The sequence below is a fragment of the Oratosquilla oratoria genome, chromosome 1, assembly GCF_046742065.1.
Source record: "Oratosquilla oratoria isolate Oo_2021 chromosome 1, ASM4674206v1, whole genome shotgun sequence".
NCBI lineage: Eukaryota > Metazoa > Arthropoda > Malacostraca > Stomatopoda > Squillidae > Oratosquilla > Oratosquilla oratoria.
In genome coordinates, this window is record NC_134777.1 from 61,622,986 (window position 1) to 61,644,848 (window position 21,863).

General features: G+C 38.6%; 1 protein-coding gene across 5 annotated transcripts in view; it reads right to left on the reverse strand.

Annotated features, from left to right (window-relative positions):
• LOC143032120 (uncharacterized) overlaps positions 1-20,414 on the reverse strand; it is a 447,989-nt gene extending 427,575 nt beyond the window's left edge. For 3 of the 5 annotated variants that reach the window (XM_076196657.1, XM_076196825.1, XM_076196700.1), the window contains exon 1: positions 20,252-20,413. The gene's annotated coding sequence lies outside the window, so the exon portion shown is untranslated. Of the gene's footprint in view, positions 1-20,251 lie in introns of all 5 variants that reach the window. The other 2 variants (XM_076196747.1, XM_076196609.1) reach the window with 1 other exon arrangement.
• Between the last annotated feature and the right edge of the window lie 1,449 nt (positions 20,415-21,863).

Sequence of the window (21,863 nt, forward strand, 5' to 3'; positions counted from 1 at the left end):
TACCCTCCATGAAGAGATTGAGCCCAGACAGATCCAGTATAAGCACTGGGACAGGTCTCCCAGATCTCCTATAACCCGTATCCCCTATTGGCCTATGGCAGCCAATCAGAGGAGACACCTTCCTGCAGGGAACCCAATGATCCCAGCTCGAAGTGCAAATAAGACCACCACAGACCCCGCACATCAGATCGCCCAGAAGATGGAACCAGGAAGTATTGAAACTTCGGCAACAATTGGAGAATTATTGAGAAACGTCAACCCTGAAGATAAAAAGATTGTGCGTTGTATTGAATCTACACACAATAAAATAATCAACAGTGAATCCTCTTTAGCCTTCAACCTCGTATGTCTACAAGAGAATACATACATACATATCCCACAGCTGCCACCAAATGCATTGGGTAGCCACTAATGAGAGACAAACTGCCGGAACACAATGTATTTTTCCGATACTGACAAATATGCGTGTGTATACAATGAGGGATGGCTTTCCACTAACGCCAAGGCAATATTGCCAATTTGGCGCGAACAGACATGCATTGCATTATGCGATATCCAATATAACTACAATATACACAATGATTACACATAATTACAATAAATAATAAAACAACAAACAACAAAACATATGACAATTTTATAAAGAGGGGGAAACATATAATTCCCCAAATAAGCAACACACAATTACAATGTACGATAATATATACAATCATACCACGCTAACACAACATATATATATATATATATATGTATATATATATATATATATATATATATACATATATATATTTATGTATATACATACATATGTATGTATACATATATATATATTTATATGTATATATTTATATATACGTGCATATGTATGTATACATATATATATACATATATATATATATATGTATATATATATATATATATATATATATATATATATATATATATATATATATATATTTCTTGTTTTCTCCCATGTGTCTAGATTAAATTTAGAAATATTTATTTACTAATATATTGTGAAAAATTTAATCTAAACTAGCATATTCTATCTTTATGCATGTTAATATACTTGTATTAAGAGTTATGTTAATATCATTTCCAGTAAATTTTACTCTGACTGTTATATACGAATACAACTTAATCTAGTCTAACCTTACCTAGTCTGCCCTAGTCTAATCTAACCTAACTTAATCTTACCTAACCTGCCCTAGCCAAACCTAATTTACCTCAACCTAATTTAACCTAACCTAACCCTGCAACTCTAGGGTTAGGTTATGATAATCTGGAAATATCTATATAATCTGGAAATATCTATATAAGAATAATTTGATAAAAAATGAAATTTGAAATTTACAAGTATCGATATCTACAGATGATATATGACATTAAAAAACGTCTTACTTGGAGATTTTTTGGTTTTATTACTCACCTCACACAGCACGGACATCAATAGAAAATTTCTTTTTGGATAGATCTAGGGTTTGGTGCCCAGGGAGTGCCGTCAACTTCAGAGACCAATTAACGAGTTTATTTTAAGAATTTTTGTACACTGGTAAGAAACTCAGTTGTCATATAGATGTAGAAACTACCGCCAACATCAGAGAACCTCAAGAAACCAACAAATTAATTTCTCTTAAGAAATTTCGTATATTGGAATGAAACCCAACTGTCACATGGATCTAGGAACTGAATTCAACGTCAGAGACACTCAAGACACCAATAAATTAGTTTACTTTAAGAAAATTTGTATATTGGGGTGAAACTCAACTGTCGTACAGATAAGACAATATCATCGAGACTTCTAGACTTCATATATTTGCCACACTGCGATTTAATAAATTTATAAAAAATAAACAGAAGTGTTATTAGAAAAAAATTGGTCAGCTGTTGCTACAAAGAACAGACCTCAGACCCTTCAGCAGAACTCTTCGGGAAGAAGCGACACATTGAATTATCTATGCTGTGTATCTTCACAAGCTTCCATTCGTCTGGACGGCAATCGCATACTAAAACAATCAAATAGTTTATTAATCCCTTCAAGCTGTTAAAGTACTTGATAACCTCTGCCTTAGCTGACACCAGATGATTTTGTTCACCTCAGAAACAGGCTCAGTCTAGAAGGTGTAAAGTGTGTAATGGCGTGAGCAGAGAGTGTGAAGTGTGAGATGAGTCCCCGAGTCGCTGGAGGTGTGAATGACACTTGCTCGTAGCCACAAAAACCACAGGAATCATATAGTAATGAAGATGTTGTTCTTCCATACGAACACGTGAGAGAGAGGGAGAATGTGTGTGTACTGTACGTGTGTGTGTGTGTGTGTGTGTGTGTGTGTGTGTGTGTGTGTGTGTGTGTGTGTGTGTGTGTGTGTGTGCGTGCGTGTGTGTGTGTGATTCATCATGATTCACAATGGTATTGAATCATGTGTTGGACTCGTGATCGACATTTATTAACCTTCCGGATGAGAGTTCAGAGGTCGTATGACCGATCTATGAGTAATACTATGACCTTACACGCACACATATCCCCAACTCCCCGCCCACGAGAGTTGGAGTAACAAGCTGCAGCGAAGCAATGCTAAAATTATTTCAGCCCTGGGCGGGATTCGATCCCGGACCGCCGTAGTGGCAGGTAAGAACACTAACCACCGCGCCACGAGAGAGAGAGAGAGAGAGAGAGAGAGAGAGAGAGAGAGAGAGAGAGAGAGAGAGAGAGAGAGAGAGAGAGAGAGAGAGAGAGAGAGAGAGAGAGAGAGAGAGAGAGAGAGAATGTGTGTGTGTGTGTGTGTGTGTGTGTGTGTGTGTGTGTGTGTGTGTGTGTGTGTGTGTGCGTGCGTGTGTGTGTGTGATTCATCATGATTCACAATGGTATTGAATCATGTGTTGGACTCGTGATCGACATTTATTAACCTTCCGGATGAGAGTTCAGAGGTCGTATGACCGATCTATGAGTAATACTATGACCTTACACGCACACATATCCCCAACTCCCCGCCCACGAGAGTTGGAGTAACAACCCGCAGCGCAGCGATACTGAAATTATTTCAGCCCTGGGCGGGATTCGAACCCGGACCGCCGTAGCGGCAAGCGAAAACTCTAACCACCGCGCCACGAGAGAGAGAGAGAGAGAGAGAGAGAGAGAGAGAGAGAGAGAGTTGTGTGTGTGTGTGTGTGTGTGTGTGTGTGTGTGTGTGTGTGTGTGTGTGTGTGTGTGTGTGTGTGTGTGTGTGTGTGTGTGTGTTTATGTAGTTACAGTATATGAAATCAGAGGAATGTTCATGAAGTCCCGTCTATAGCTCTCCCTTCATCAAACTTTAACTTAAATTTGTTCATGTTATTATTCTATAAATAGACGCATCTTTCTGGAAAGCTGTGCCTTCTAAATTTCTTTAAGTAATCCTGTATTTATTTTCTCTCTACTATAACCTCTTGTTGATCTTTCATCTCAAGGCTTTTTTTCTTCCTCTTTCTATTTTCTGACCTAAATATCGTTTTCCTATCTTGTCTTTGTCTTTCCTCTTCTAATGTAGGAAAACCAGCCAGGCTTGGGATAATTGGTGTTTTCCTTTTTATTCTATGTTTTCATTTCATTTTATTTATTTATATGAATATTTATTTTCTAGGTCTGGTGACCGTACTACTGCTGTACATTCCGGTATGGGGGTGGATCAGACATTATTATCGTCTTATCCTAACCTCATTCATGTAATAAAATGCCATCTTATACTCATCAGCAAGTTATAACTTGCTGATCCTCTTTATAATCTTCACACATTTCTAAATCCTTTTCCCCCTTCGCAATGAATACATTTCCAGTCTCTTCAGGGATATTTTTCTGCTTTGCACCATTACAAGATTTTGAATTTCTTGACAGTGAATTTCATCTTTCATTTTTGTATCTATTTACAAACTATATAAAAATTTCCTGTGACCAGTTGGAGACCTCTTCGCATTTTACAGTCTTTATGATCTAGGCATCATCAGCAAGTAAGATTCATAGCAACATGTTCAGTGCATCATGTCATTGATATAAACTAAGAATATAACCCACGAGTCACCTCTCTCTAAGGTGGCATCTATTTTTTCATTATTGTCTGAACATGCCTATCATTCAGAAAATCCTCTATCCATTTCCATGTGCTCCCTTTAGAATATACGTTTTCTAGCTTCTTTATTGACTTTTTGTGTGGTACCTTGTCGAAATCCTTTCCTGTGTCCTTATATGCAGTCAACCCACCTTTCTATATCATAAAGCACAACGACCACGCTTGGTTATACATGTATTCTCTTTTTTGAATACAAATTAAATCTCAATCAAGAATCACTTAATTTTTTTTTCACACACAATTTAGATGTTATACAGGTGAAGGACACAAGTCTGTAATTCAAGAGTTCCTCCGCGCCTCCTCCTACGAAGATTGGTACTATGTTACCTAACTTACAGTCCGGTGGCACCTTCCCTTCTTCCCTTTTCCAAGGGAACATACAATCATTTGATTTATTCTATCCGTCTATTGTATTCTTTTTGTGTCCATTTTGAAATATCAACCGGTTGTGAGGCCTTTCTTATTTCCAAATTCTCTGAAAATTTATTCACTTCGCGTACTTTTGTTATTGAAAAAAGTACTTAGTTTTGCCTATTTCATCCAGAGAAATTTCTTTCTTGGTGAATACTGAGTGGAAGATTTCATTTATCATTTATTTATATATCTATTTTGTCTTAATCTTAGATATTCTTTCTCTGTGTGTCAACTTGCTATTGGCAAGTATGTAGAATAACTTACGTTCATTTCTAGATTTCTCAACCCCACCTTTCTTTTGTACCTCATTTTTTCTTCTTTTATAGTTCTAAAGTGCACGTATGCGTATGAATGTCTATGTATGTGTATGAGTGTGTGTGTATGTGAGTGTGCGTGTGTACATGTGTTTTTGTGTATGTTATGTGTGTGTGTGTGTGTGTGTGTGTGTGTGTGTGTGTGTGTGTGTGTGTGTGTGTGTGTGTGTACGCGTGTTTGTATGTTCCTATGTCTTTACATACCCACATTAATTTTCTCTATGAATGTATGCGTATTAGTTACACCTTCACTCGCATATTCATACAAATAAAGAATAAACACAAATATCCGAACAAGTGCCAGAAGTCGTCCTTCAAAGGTCAAGGTCAACAGATGTTAAGGTCAATGTTCCATGTTTCATGTTAAGTAACGAGCAGAATTTTTGACTCACTCAGTGTTTTTATGATAAAAAATTGAAATAATTTATCTGACAATTTTTATTTAATCTATTCACGAAAATGATTCAAATGTAATCTAAATACTACATAGGAAAATGTATCACTGTATCACGTACTCGAAAAAACGCACATTAACGTCGTGAGGACTGTAGAGTGTGTTAAAAGTTTTGCTTGGGACTGTTCAGTCGCAACCAAAAACCTTCGTCTAACTCAGGATTACAAATTTTCAAAATTATCTCTTGTTACTCAGCGAGTGGTATGAATATCTCCACATATTACATTGTTCACTGAAGGTAATATTGTATAGAAACGTTTAAACAATGATAAACAAAACAAAAAAATCAAAGACATTTGGCACGTATATCGAAAACGAGTCGTATAAAAGATTTTCCTCCCAACCTCCCCCTCCCCCTCCCCTCCTTCCTCACCCTGATCACTTGATGGGGGAAGGAGCGTTTGTATGAGCGAGTCTGGAGAGAAGGGTGGTTAAAATATCTTATCTAATTTACTTTGGTTTGGTTTAGTTTGACTCTGCTTGGTTCTATTTGGTTTAATTTCATTTAGTTTAATTTAGTTTGGTTTGATTTGTCTTGGCATCATGTACTTTGGTCTGGCTAAAAACAAGGTTTTGACAAAGAAATTTGAAATCAACTTTACGTCAAGCTTTTCATGCAAGGTTAAGATCAAGGTATACTAAGGTCAGATTCGCTTCTTGGAAGCTGCATCCAAGGGCATTACCAAGGCCAGTTGTTGTCAAACTGGTGGTTTTATTTATTCTGTTTTGCTTGATTAAGACAATGTTATTCACCTTACGCATGGTCCTTGTTTTGAAATGGTTCATTTGAGTCTTTCAGATATATGTCTGGTTTACGTCAAGCAGTTTTATTTAAACGTGTGTGTGTGTGTGTGTGTGTGTGTGTGTGTGTGTGTGTGTGTGTGTGTGTGTGTGTGCGTGTGCGTGTGCGTATATAGTAATGGGTGATTTGAATGCTAAAATAAGACTGAGGCTATCGAGTGGAGTAATTAGGATGTACAATGTACTTCTTATGGTAATTTCATTTTACAAGAAAGGAGACCAGAAACACTTTGGAAATGATCGTCTAATTAGCTATCAATAGTATGTAAAGTGTTTTTCTAAGATGTATATAAGTGGACTAAGTAAACGTTTACCTAAAAACAGTCCAGAAAGCATGCAAGATTTAAGAACGGATATTCAACCGTTAATCATCCAACAACGACAACCACCACCACCACCACCACCACCACCACCACCACCACCACCACCACCACCACCACCACCACCACCACCACCACCACCACCACCACCACCACCACCACCACCACCACCACCACCACCACCACCACCAAACCACCACCAAACCACCACCACCAACAACAACAACAACAACAACAACAACAACAACAACAACAACAACAACAACAACAACGACGACGACGACGACGACGACGACGACGACGACGACGACGACGACGACAACGACAACAACAACAACAACAACAACAACAACAACAACAACAACAACAACAACAACAACAACAACAACAACAACAACAACAACAACAACAGCAACAACAACAACAACAACGCAGATTACGAAGCTTTTGATTTGGTAGATACCATATACTGTAGATATTAAATGCGAAGTAACACGCTTTGTAAAGCTTCCACAAAAAATTCATGCCAAAGATGCAACAGTGATTCGACAACAATGAGATATTAGAAATATATAGATAGGTAGATGAATAAATAGATAAATAAATGAATGAACAAATAGATAGATAATCAAATATGCAAATGAATATGTAAGTATATACATAGACGAATATATGAATAATTATATAAATATATAGATATATAAATATATACATACAAGTAAATCAATGAATCTATTGATTAACTAGTAAATAAATGGGCAAATAAACAAATAAATTAATAAATAAAGAAATAAAGAATTAAATATATGAATATGAATAAACGAAAATGTAAACAACAAACGAACAAATGAATAGATATATAAGTAGATAAATGAATAAATAAATTAGTAAGTAAACAAATAAATAAACGAGTAAATACACAAATAAATAAATAGATAAATAAATAAATGAATAAAGATCTAGAAAGGAGTCAAACATCATGATACAATCTTTTCTTACACATTTCACCCAAATTATTTACTACTTCTCTCGAAGGGATTTTCAGAGCTCATTTGGGAGGAGAAGGATCTGTACATTAATGGGGAAATATTTCACTCAGTTGAGATTTGTGGTTGACATTATTCTCATTTCAGAAACAGCAGAAGGTTTAAGAGATATGCTCGGGTATCTCAACAAAGAAATTTTCTATTTAGGTCTGCAGATGAGCAAAAGTAAAATTAAAGTAATCTTCGAGTCTGAAGTTCAAAGTAAAGCAGTTACAATTGATGACGAAGGTCTCGAAAAAGTAGAAAAAGATAATTACTGAAGTAAAATGAAAGAAAAAGGACTAAGAGTAACAGAAAATGGACTTATCACACTTGGTTGTAAAATTGATTAAATACAGAAACAGAGTGGGACTGGGACGAGATGGGATAAGGGGTGGGAGGGAATAGGGAGATGTGGGAGGGAATGGGAGGGAATGGGATGGGAGGGGATGGGAGGGGAGGGTAGTGAAAGGGTTGGGAGAAGAGTGGCAGGGGTAGGATACAAAATAGTGTGGGCTTTTTGGAATTTGGAGGAGTGGAAGCGGATACAAAAGCTGGATGAGGAGGAGGAGGAGGAAAAGGAGGAGGGATAGGAGTAGGAGGAAGAGGTAGCGGTGGATAATGATGAAGAAGAGGATAACGACGACGAAGAAAGGTAGGAGAGAGATAAGGATGCGGAGGATGTAGAGGAGGAGGAGGAGGAGGAGGAGGAGGGGAGAAGAGGAGGAGGAGGAGGAGGAAGAGGAGGAGGAAGAGAAGGAGGAGGAAGAGGAGGAGGAGGAGGAGGAGAAGGAGGAGGAAGAGGAGGAGGAGGAGGAGAAGGAGGAGGAAGAGGAGGAGGAGGAGGAGAAGGAGGAGCAGGAGGAGCAGGAGGAGGAGGTGGAGAAGGTTGCTAGGTAGGAATATTGGCGTAAAAGGTGACAAGTTACTAGGAGGAGAGAGATAAGAGAAAAATGGAGGAGAGAGGGAAAAGGAAGAGAAGGGGGAGGGGGGAGAGAAGAGAAAGGGAGAGGAGAGAGGGAAGGGGAAGGGGAAGGGAAAGGGGAAGTGGAAGAGGGAGAAGTTGTGTGTTAGAGAAATGTGGAGAGCGGGGAGAGAATTGGGATTGTTGGCGAAGTGTTGGCGGAGTGTTGGAGATGGTTTCAGAGGTGTGTTGAGGAAGACTTCTAGGTGGGAAAATGTTACAAGTGGAGTTCCTCAGGGTTCCGTTCTTGGGCCACTTCTATTCATAGTATATATAAATGATATAGACCATGGACTAAGATCTACTGTTTCCAAATTTGCTGATGATACAAAACTGTGCGGAATGGCAAATGATCACTTTAACCAATTAGATATTCAAGAAGATTTAGATAAATTACAGCAATGGTCTGAAAAGTGGCTAATGAAATTTAACACGAGTAAATGCAAAGTAATGCACATAGGTAAAAACAACAATAAGTACGATTACAAGTTATTTGGAAATTCGTTAACAAAAGTGGATAGTGAAAAAGATCTCGGCGTAATTATCAGTAACGACCTCAAATCATCCAAGCAGTGTATTTCAGCCTCTGAGAAAGCAAATAAGATTCTGGGACTGATTGCGCGATCTTTTGATTTCAAAAGTCCATCGCTCATTAACAAGCTATATAAATCGTTAGTTCGTCCACATTTGGAATATGCTGTTTCTGTATGGTCACCGAATCTCATTAAAGACATTGACAGACTGGAAAAAGTACAACGGCGAGCCACAAAACTGATTCCAAATATAAAAAAATAAATCATACGAAAATCGACTAAAACATATGAATCTGTTTTCCCTAAAAAAGCGTAGACTCAGAGGTGACTTGATACAGGTCTTTAAGATTTTAAAGGGAATTGACAACATCAAAAGTGACAAAATTTTCACATTGAATGAGAATCAGACAAGAAACAATGGTCTCAAACTATCCGAAAATAGATTCAATTTGGAAGTAGGTAGAAACAACTTTGCCAACCGTGTGGTTAATGAATGGAATAGACTTCCTGCACAGGTAGTGCAATGTAGTTCAGTTCGAAGCTTTAAGACTCATTTAGATAAACACCTAAGCAAGATGCTGTAATGATTATAATTTATTTTATATTATTTGTTTTTGCTTTGTTATCATTTGTCTGTTTGATTTTCATTTATTATTAGTTATGTGTCAATTTATTATTATTTACTATTTACCTGTTTGTTTGTTATTCAACTATACCTATGCATTTATTTATGTATTTTGTTTGTTGCATAAATTATTATATTTTTTTTATAATTATTATTTTATTATTATTATGATTTTTTTTCGCATCCGACCTAGATATGGACCAAAAGGTCTCCTGTCGGCATGCTCCGCCTTTGTAATCCTTTGTAAGACACAGATCCTATCATTTTGGTGTTTGGTTGTCTTTGGACCGGGAGAGCTAAAAGAAACCGCTGTACCGACTCCTAGAGATCGTCTCTATAGAGGAAGCGGAATTACAAATACATACCAATCTAGTAATAAATCTATCTAATAAAATAATTGTTTTTGTATTTATATGTTTATTTGTACATTTTTCGTTTATTTATTTGACCTATATGTTTATCCAATTATGTATTTACTTACTTGTTTATCCATTCATTCATCTGTTTTTTTAATAATTGAACAAATAAATAAATGTTTAATAAACTAATCAATTAATTATTTAGTAAATTTACTGCTTAGTTGTGATTACAGCATGAAAATAATTATTCTACAATTAAATTTGATAGGGCTCTTTCTTTCAACGAGGGGAAGTCATTACCCACAGGTAAGAAAACACAATCTCTAACATTAACAAATACAAAATATATAATGTACGTACCGTGACAGAAAGAAAAGACTTATTTGTTGTGATTATAGATATCTTGTAGTGGGAGGAGTGAGGGGGATGTGGGAGGAATGAGGGAGTTGTAAGACTAAACGTCCTTGATAAACACATGAGCACAGACGGCTACGCCTGTCTTGCAGGTGGGAGACAATTTGAGATTTTGCGTTGTTTTGGGGGATTGGGTTTGTGGGATTTTTTTTTTTTTTCTTTTTTTTGTATGTTTCTTTTTTCGTCTGTGTTGTAGGATTTTGGTGAAGTATTCTTGGAACTACAGTGATGAATTCTTTCTTTTTATATTATCTCTTTGTCTATTCCTTTATTTTTTTCTTTACTTATTAATTCATTTATTTGTATATTTATCTATTTATTCGTATATCTATTCATTCCTTTATTTATCGGTGTCTATTTATGTACCGTATTCATTTATTTTTTGTGGCTGGGACTTTAAGGATTCTTCAAGGGAATCGGGCATATTCGACGTTTGTGTTTTGTGTCGAGACATTTGATACATATTTCATTTGTGTCGGGTCTTCAACATACATTTTTTGAGACTTTTTAGCTACCATTTTTTCTCTACCTGTGTGATTCTATTATTATTTTGTTATGTAGATATTCTGACCTGGGAATTTTTTGGGTATTGTAGTATTCTTTAAGCGATGGGATTTTTTGTTGGATTTCGATTTACAAGTGTTTTAGAATTTTTAGCGTAGTGGTATCTTAGTTTAGGAGATTTATTTATTTTGGTACTGATATATATATATATATATATATATATATATATATATATATATATAATATATATTATATATATATATATATATATATATATATATATATATATATGTATATATATATATATATGTATATATATATATGTTTTTTTTTCTGTTGGATGGCTGTCTCGTGATTTCTGGTTTAGAATAATGTTGACACTTCGTTCCGCTGTAGTTAGTTGGATTTCGGTCTTGCCTGAGTTCGATTCCCAACACCTACAGGCGGCCATGGTTGTCCTGGTGTTTCGCATTAAAAAAAAAAAAACAACTTGCTGGCTATGAAGTTCTCTTCTTAATGTTTACAATTTTCTTGTCTCTCATGACGTCTGTGTTGCTAAGATACCTATGCTTAGGAATGTCTGCACAACGTGGAACTTTTGTGTGGGTTGGTTTGTCTTTTGACTCAGCTATCCCTTTATAAGGAGGAAAAGGTGAAGAGGTCGGGCATCAGGGGTACGTTCCTCTCCGCTGTCCATCTTGAAGGACCACCGCAAAAAGGTACCCGTCATTGGTCCGATCTGGTGAGGCGCCCATTTTACAGACGGTTTTCATTATTCTTCACGAAAATTTGACCATCGACTGTCCGGACACCTTTTGCTACTGTGAATCTATTGAAAGAATAAATCATCGTAGCCTCAGCCAGAATAAAATATTTGGGGTGCACCACCATTTGGAAGAGGTAAATACCTTTCTATCAAAACTAAGATCAGTGTACTTTCGGTCAAAATTGAATTAATTTTCTCGAGTTCGGAAGCTTTGGTTAAGCGTCGAGAAAGATCATTTTGAATATAGACGAAGGATTGAAACTTTTGTAGCATTAAAGTTCTTTCGAAGACTCGAACCTGGGACCCTTTGCACTCGAGACAAGCACTCCGATGGCTGATCCATCTCAGCATCCAATGGATGGGTATGAAATGAAATACCTTTGTTGATATCTATTTTTTTCATTATTTTCTCTCAATCAATTCCACGCCCAACGAAGACTCCTAAAATCGAGGCCAACACGGAAGCTTCCTCAAAGGTCTTGATAGAGTATTTCAAACCAACATTAAAATGAGTAATGCTATTGTCACAATACAGATAGGATTGTGAACGACCAAACTGTGGAATGTGTTGCCTACTCATATGATAAATCTGATGAGTGTTGGCACCTTATCAGAGAGCTTGTGTCCAGCCAATCACGAAGGGCCTAATCATATGCAGATCCCAATCATGGCGTCATCTATCCATATGCTGTCCCTCAATTGATTGATGTCGTCTACAATTGGGCACGTCTTGCCATGTAGTTAAGGGTTTTATTCTTAACGGGTTTCATCCCTGTCTTGGAATTCCTTTCCCAAAATTGAAGCCATTTCCCTAATCTAACTTATCTATCCTCTTTTAAACTAACCAGACATGCTCTAATATCGGGTATATATATATAAATATATATATGTATATATATATATAGATATATATAAATATATATATATATATATATATATATATATATATATTTATATATATATATATATATATATATATATGTGTATATATATATGTTGTTCAATGTAAGTGAAGATTTGGAGTCTGGGATCCATATTGGAAAAAACTGTAAACACCAGACTCCATTGAAGGGTTTATTTGCCCGACGTTTCGATTCCCGTCCAGGAATCGTCTTCAGGTGGTATAATGGTTACTAGATGTTAACTCCTTATAAATCGTCGAAGTGGTAATCCTGGGAAAGATTCACCCTCTCAATCACATGTACAAAGCATACCTCATTACAATAATAAATACATTACAATAGAAATGAAATATTGGTACCAAAAATAAAATACAAATAAAAAGTTACATGGATGTGAACATAAAACAAGCGTAGCAAAAGTAACAATACGTGACACTACCGTAAAAACATCAGACAATAGGATAGAGATGCAAATGAAGGTTAAACAGCGTAAAGAAAAACATACAATTCACAGTTAAAATGGAACAGGATAGCAGATTAACTTTTCTAGATACCACCATTCACAGAAAAGGAAAAAATGTCAAATTCTCGGTATATAGAAGATTATATACACTATTTTTCAGGTCATAGTGAGAGAATAAAATCAGATACAGTAATAGGTTTCTTTTTAAGAAGAAGTGGAGCATATCATGAAAACATTCAACCCTTTAACCTCAGATGACATGATGAAAAAAGGACATACTTTGAAAAAAAAAATCTAGTATTTAATTGTTTATAGCAAGGGCTAGCATGAAGAATATGAAAGCATTTCAGTGTCTCTCATGACTACACATATGTATAGGTGTTTTATAAAGTGCATTACCATATCCGGTTTTTCGTATCTACACAACAGGCGGCTGGCATGAGTTGAATGGGCTAAGCTTAAATATCATGAAGGGTTATTATCTAAGAAAAACTAAATTTAAATGACTCCCGGCTGTCTTTTAATGAACCCGGGTGTATGTTTGCCCCCCACTGAACCGGCAAAAAGGGACACGTTTGTAATAAAAGTTTTAAACGTTAAAAAAGGAGGGCAACAAATCTTACGATTAGATCACCAGGAACAATGCCTTTAGAAACCAAAGCCGACAAAAAGAAACGTCAAAGACATTTTTAGAAGTGGGTTACAGGTACTCGCAAACTTTCAAAAGCCGCTTTACAAAATGATAAGAGTTTGAGTTGCCGATTACGGAATGAACATGCCCAAACTTTTCCAAGCTTATACCAGGCTGTCAAAATTTTTTGTGTTAAGAAATCTGTGCGGGAATTTCATCGAAAGGTGATTAAGTTCAATAATTCTCTACGAAACAACAAAGATTTTCAATATTCCGATGAAATGTTTGACAGTCTTGAACTTTTTGATGGACAAATTGAAGACAGTGTTTCTGAAGGTTTTATGAAGCATTACTTTGTCGGGTAAAACTGGGCGTAGCCCGGGCGCGAAGCGAGCAGCGCCGCAGGCCAAGCACCCACGGCGCAGCCGTGGCTGGCGAAGCCAGGTGCTTGTATAAACTAAAAAAGAAAGCGAAGCTAATAAGATGACAAAAGTAAAAAATGGAAAACACGTTATATAACTGTACCAAACACTGACATAAGTCCAATCCTCGATGCATTCCTTTTGAAAGCGGACATAGAAATTGCAAGGACAACAGGTCACAAGATCAGCCAGATCATTAAATATGAAAACACTGACGCGACGGATGAAAATAGTGTGGGACATAAAATTCCGTGTAAAAGTTGTCCTTCAGCATACTATGAAAAATCTGGTCGAGGACTTAAAAAAAGGTTAATTGAACATAAAAATGATGTAAAAGTACACCGGACAACTAATTCCATTGTTAGGCTCATTGAAGAACAAGATCATCTCCCTGACTGGAATAATGCGGTTGTTCCTAATAAAGGTTATACAAAAAAGTTGAGAAAAACAATTGAAGCTGCATATATAAATATAAATGAAAACATAAATAATAGAGAAGGCTTCGTAAGTCTAGCAAAACCTACCAGTCATATAATAACTTTAGAAAATAATAAAACTTTTACATTAATCTCTCCCAGGTGGCCCGAGAGATGAAGGCAGTGGGTATATTTTGTCCGATTGTGATCAAATGTTGTAAGCTTTGATAAAGACACTGTGAGGTCGAAACGTCAGCGTTAAATTCTCCTATTATTTCCTCATTTCTTTCTCCACCACCATTCAAAATCTGTCACTATTTTATTCAATATCTATATGTATTTTATATGTGTACATATCTATATACATTATATAAATACACACATATATATATATATATATATATATATATACATATTTATATATATATTTATATATATATCACACACACACACACACACACACACACACACACACACACACACACATGTATATATATATATATATATATATATATATATATATATAGATAAAAATAAATATATATATATATATATATATATATCACTAACATTCAATACCCTGTCCTCCTCCCAAAAATTAGATAAAACGTAAGTAATATTATAATATGTTGCATAAAGTTTCACAGACTGGAGATTCATAGACCCACGATAGTCAGCAACGGTCTTGAGGCCCATAAACAGACATATCCTGGAAGAAACCTTAGATTGTTGTCTGTGAAGAGGAAACGAGGAGTGCTTAGTTGTCATCTAAGGACGTTGATTGAGGCTAAAAAAGTTGTGAGTGGGAGATGATTCTAACAGACGTACTTCCGCTATATCTATTGGCCCAATCACTAATTCAACAGATGACAAGAAGCCTCATCAACCTTTAGAGGTTAATCAAAGAGTGTTATGAATACGAATTGTGTGATTGGGTTGTTCGTTAAAACAAATTGATTAGTTTTGCACCAGAGGGACTCGAAGATTAGTTGGACACACACAAGACGGGCAGGTAGGGACTGGGGCTTATGTGGTTGTGGCAGGGGCTAAGGCTAAGGTTTAGCTTGAGGTTGGAACATGGGCTATGATTTAGGCTGGAAATAGTGTTATCCTTAAGTTTGGGGTTTTGTTTGGGGCCAGGACTATTATTTGGGCTGGATTTGGGATTCGGTAGTAACTGGGGCTTGGCTTTAGCCTTGGACTGGAGTTGGGGGTTTAAGCTGAGAGCAAAAGTTTGGGTTAGGGTTTGGGCTTATATACATACTGAGCTTGGGATAGGGGTTAGGGTAGTGTTTGTGGTAGGGGTTGGGGCAGGGGTTGGAGTTAGGGTAAAGGTTGGGGTTGAGTTTCCAGTTGAGGTTGGCATTAGAGTTGGAATTGACGCTGGGGTTGAGGATTGGGCTTAGCAGGTTGAGGTTTAGGGGGTTGAGAGTTGGGGTTGGACGGTTGGAGGGTTATGGGTTGGGTTTGGGGGCTGGCGGATGGGGATTGGGGGTTATGGTTTGGGGTTTAGGGGTTAAAGGTTGGGGTTGGAGGTTAGGGGTTAGGGTTGGGGGTTAGTGGTTAGTGGTTAGGTGTTGGAGTTTGGGGTTTGGGGTTTGGGGGGGTTAGGGGTTAGGACTATGACTTTGGCTGGGTTGAGGTTGGGGCTAGGATTGAGACTGGGGTTGAGAGTTAAGGTTGAGGCTTGGGGTTAGGCTATGGCTGGGGTTGGGTTGAGGTTGGTTTAGGAGTGGATAATCTGTGTGATATTCACTTGGCGTTATGATAAGTTATGATATTTACTTGGAGTTATGCTATGTTACTCCACTAAAAAAAACGCTTCGTATTCTTTAATCTCGACCTTTCATTACTACAAAACTCTTGAAATGACAGAAGATTCAGAAGTGGAGTAGGGTATCGTAGAAGTGGAGTAGGGTATCGTAGAACCTATATGTATTTGTTTCCATGTAATGTTCAAGTACTGCAACATAAAAAATGCCTTAACTAAAAGTGAATACACGTTGAATGAGTCCAATGATCACGTGACTAAACGTCATTAGACCATTATTAGATTCACAATTTATAACAAACTTTCTACTTACTATAGATTTCTCTGTGATACACAACGTCTATAACACCTTCAGATGTGCAAATGCTGTCCTTGCATCTTCATCCAGTCCGTTCCACTTTTTTCTTTTATTCTTTGCAAACATTGCTTGCGGCACAGGAAGAGTCGTAACCACAGAAGTGATGTGCTTGAAACGGATACGATGGTTTTAGAACGAAAGAACGACGCGAAAGAACGCTCAAGTAAACATCAGCCAAGTGTTGAAGAACGACATGAGACAATACCCGGGGGTTCTTGACCTAATACCTCGTGTATCCTATATCTATGTATTGCTGTTCCTTAGTCTAACGGAGATCACTCCAACACTGAATAGAATCGTCGGGCAACCGCTAAACTACCACTGGTAGTTTCCAGTCTCACCCGGGGACGACTAAAATACTGCGGGTGTTCCACTAAACTACCATGACTGTTACCACCAAAACTACTACCACCTCTGTTTCCAAATCGTTTCTCTAAATGAGGTCTTTACTTGTGGTGGAAACAGACGATACATTTAAGCACTATCATACTGTATTACATACCTATAATTATATGCGTATGTACACCCATTTGTATATGTATACACGTATGCATAAGTATATGCCTGCATATATGTATATATATCTATATATACATATGTATATGTATTTGTATATAATATATAATCATATGTACACATAACCATATATTTATTCGTAGTGTAAGAGGCTGGTAGAAAGACGGGGTTCGAAAGTGGGGTAGATGGTGAGGGTTACATTTTTATGAGTTGGGTGTTTGATAAACAACAGTTCGTAAGCGAACAATTGAATAAACTTGCTCTCCGCTTCGAGTCATAAAAATGGCCGGAAGCCTGTATGACGTATTTTGCTGACTACTTGTAAACCAAGTAAGTTATGTAGTGATTCGAGATTGCTTAAGTAAACAATATTGCATATAGACATTGCAACAACGAATCTGATTGGAGAAAGGGTGGAGGAGGAGAGAAAATTCAATTGGTTCAGGATTGTAAGACCACGCCCTTAGGGGAGGATCTTAAATATAAAGTTAAAGATCACTGAACTGAAGAAATCATGACGTCACTGCAGAACTTACATGGGACGTAACAATGCATCTTCTCATGGGATTCAGAGTTTGTACCTAGAGAAGTACGCAGTGTAGCCGTTATTCAAGAAAGAAAAGAAAATCTATTCCCCCTTGTCCGAAGTACATTATATAGTAATTGAAAAGAGGAATACTTGTAGGCATAGAGCCAACCGACTAAAAATTTGTTAATTAGTACAGGAAAAGAGGTGACCAGAGAAAGGTGGGTGAAGGTGAAGAAAGGGGAAGTGAATAAAGACTTTTGAAAATCTAAGAGACGTACGGAACGAAAGCGCTCACAAAAGTGGCGGCTTAGACGTAGGGTACGTATACATATACATAAGAGTATATGTATATATAGATGTATATAGATAAATGTAAGAGGCGGCCAGACAGTTGAAACCAGACAAGCAAAGACATGCAAACAGACGAAACAAACAGGAAGAGAGAGACAGAAACCAACAGACAGAAAAAGATCGACGGGCATATAAATGGACAGATATAGTGACAAATCAACAGACATTGTCAGAGATTCAGACAGACACAGTGACAGAGGAAGACTGAAAAAGACAGGTAAAGACAAGAGAGATGACTTCAGCCACTGACAGACTCACAACCATAGACAGAAGAACACAGACAGACGTACATACGGACATGCTGACATACAAGGCATATTGATAGATAGACTTAAAATCAGATATATACAGAGACTGAGATATTTAGGCAGATATATAGGTAAAGTTTTAGACAGACAGCGATCGCACAGAAAAACGTCCAGGACAGGAAGGCAAGACAGGCAAACAGCTAGACAGGAAACCCGCCAGACAAAAGAAGGCAGGTAGAAATAGACAGGCAAGGATAGACAGGCACAGGGAGACAGGGAGACAGGCAGACCGGGAGACAGGCAGGTAGGATGATGGAAAAGAGACAGATAGTTATGACTGCTGGGAGACAGGTAGACAGAGGAACAGACAGAGAATGGCAATGAGACAGAGAAAGGTAAAGCGACAGAACAAAAACAAGAGACAGGAAATACGGACAAGGAGGTAGGTAGGGAGCGGTGGAGGAGGAAGGGAGGAAGGGAGGAAGGGAGGAAGGGAGGGAGAGAGGGAAGATGTGTTAGAGAGAAAGAGAAAGAGGTGTTCGAGCATAAGGTAAGGAATCTCCTCAGTGTCCTGATACAGACTCTAGAGGACGAGGAGGAGGGAGTAGTAGTGAGGAGGAAGAAGAGGAAGGAGGAGTATTGTGAGGAGGAGGAGGAGGAGAAGGAGGAGGAAGAGGAGGAGGATAAGGCAGTGGGTATCTGGAGAAGTTGAAAAAGGAAAGGAAGGAGGTAAGGTGGGGGAGAGGAGGGGGGAGAGGGAGGGGGAGAGGGAGGGGGAGGAGGAAGGGGGTAGAAGGATGGGAACGGGGAGGGGGACGGACGATGCTAAATTGGGGAAGTGAATGAGCGAATAGATTTTCTTTTTCTTTTGTTTTTGGACATATTCAGAAATGATTGGTCCACAGATGTTAACTGTCATCGTTTCAAGGTGCCCATATCACGTGACCAGAAGGAGACGAACATGGCAAAATAATGAAATAAAATAAATAGATAGATAAATAAGTAAATAAATAAATGATTAAATAAAAATAAATAAAACAAAGAACAAACAAATGAATGAATGAATAAATAGATACATACATGCATAAACAAATAAATAAATTTAAAAATGTACTGGGATCTATCCGTAGCTGATGTAAAGCCTCTGGCAATATCATCCTTTCAGAACACAGGAGTGACGTTGCATTTCTTTTTTTTTTCTTCGTTTTTTCTGTTTTGGTACTCCGGATATACACGACACTGGGTTCAGTGAAACCATTGCATGCACGGACACACAGACACACGCACACACACACACACACACACACACACACACACACACACACACACACACACACACACACACACACACACACACACACACACACACATTACGCTCATACACGCACACTTACACACGAACACACGTACTCTCTCAACCTCTCTCTCATACATAGAAACATACACACACATCAACACCTATACGTACATGCACCACACAAACACATAACACTCACCTTCCCCCTCATATCTCTTTCTCTCTCTCTCTCTCTCTCTATTTTTCTTTTTCGCGCGCGTACACACACACACACACACACACACACACACACACACACACACACACACACACACACACACACACACACACACACACACGCACACACACACACACACACACACACACACACACACACACACACACACACACACACACACACATACACACACACACATACACACGCACACACACACACACACACACCAATACCTCACACACTAACCCTTCCCTGCGTACCTCTCTCCTTCTCCCTTTCTCTCTCTCTCTCTCTCACTCACTCACACACACACACACACACACACACACACACACACACACACACACACACACACACACACACACACACACACACACACACACACACACACACACACACACACACACACACACACACACACACACACACACACACACACACACACACACACACACACACAATCGTGATGCAGATGACAACAACAGCCGTTTAAGGCTCACCAGGGGCCCATCCAAACACTCCACCTGTGGGACGCACCTGTCCTGATTCGAACCGTGTGGTGTAAACACGAGGGCCCGAGAGAGCGCCCTAGCGGGCATCCATGACGTCACAAAAAGGGGGCGGAGTAAACATGACCCAGCGTCCCAGAGACCGAGCACCGTGAGACCGCGACCGTACGCCACAAAGGCCAAAGCCACACTGAAGTTTTAGTTTAGATTCCTGTGCATCCTACCTCCCTCCCCTCTCCGCCCACCGGCACCCTCTACCTTCCTGGTCCTTGTCCTCGGCCCTCGCCTCGGTTCAACTCGGCCTCAAGACAGCTTCTTCCTCCACCTTCTCCTGTACCTACCTACCCCACTCCACCTTCTTTACCTTATGCTCCTTACTTCTTCTACATCTCCTCCATCTAGCACAATTCCTCTTACTCCTCCTCCTATTCATCCTCTTCTACCTCCTCCTTTCCCTCTACCTTTCCTCCCTCTACCTCCTCCTTTATCTCTACTTCCCTCTCCGAAAACCCTCTACCACTTCCTCCCCATTTTCCTCCTCCTCACCCTCCACGTCCTCCTCTAACTACCCGTCCACTTCTACTCCTTCTCTATTTTCCATTTTACCTCCTCTTCCCTCTGTACCTCCTCCATCTAGTCTACTCTCTTTCTCCCTCTCTTTTCTTTCACCTTCCTCCCTCCCTCCTTCTTCATCCCTACCTCCTCCTCCTCCTCCTCCACCTCTTTTACCTGAAACACTTTCGTCTCATCCTCTTCATCTTTCTCTACCTCTCTTTTTACTTCCGCTTCTATCCTCCTCCTCCTCCTCCCTTCCTCCACCTTACCCTATACCTCTCTTCAACCCCTTTACCGTCTTCTCCCACCTTTAATTCATCATCTTACTACCCCTTCTCCTCTTCCTCCTCCTCCTCCTCCTACTCCTCCTCTACCTATATGGGATAGTGACTTGTAGTTACTTCCTTACGGTCCAGATTCACGCAGCATTCCTTTGTGACTCGAGACTAATTTCCATCACATTTGACTTCTGTTTTCCCTCCGTTCTACTGTTCGCTCTCTCATTCTCTTTCTATCATATCTCTCTATCTCTCTTTTTATCTCATCTCCCTATCTCTCTATCTTTATCTCTTTTTCTCTATTTCTCTATCTCTCTTTTTATCTCATCTCCCTATCTCTCTATCTTTATCTCTTTTTCTCTATTTCTCTATCTCTCTAGTTCTCTTCTCTCTCTCTCTCTCTCTCTCTCTCTCTCTCTCTCTCTCTCTCTCTCTCTCTCTCTCTCTCTCTCTCTCTCTCTCTCTCTCTCTCTCTCTCTCTCTCTCTCTCTCTCTCTCCCCTATCTCTCTCTCTATCCCCTTATTTTTCTCTCTCTTTATCTCTCTCTGGCTCTTTCCCCCTTTCCCTCTATTTCTATCTCCCCCTCTCTTTCTCTCCTTCCTGACACTCACCTATTTCGTTTGTGCTTTCTAAACATTTCACAGGAAGTTAGAGTGGGAACTTCATGTGGTTGCTTTACTCTGTATGATTGACAGTGTAACGTGATGATCGTACACCGAAAGGTGTTATGCCCCCAGCTAGGGGTGTGTGTGTGTGTGTGTGTGTGTGTGTGTGTGTGTGTGTGTGTGTGTGTGTGTGTGTGTGTG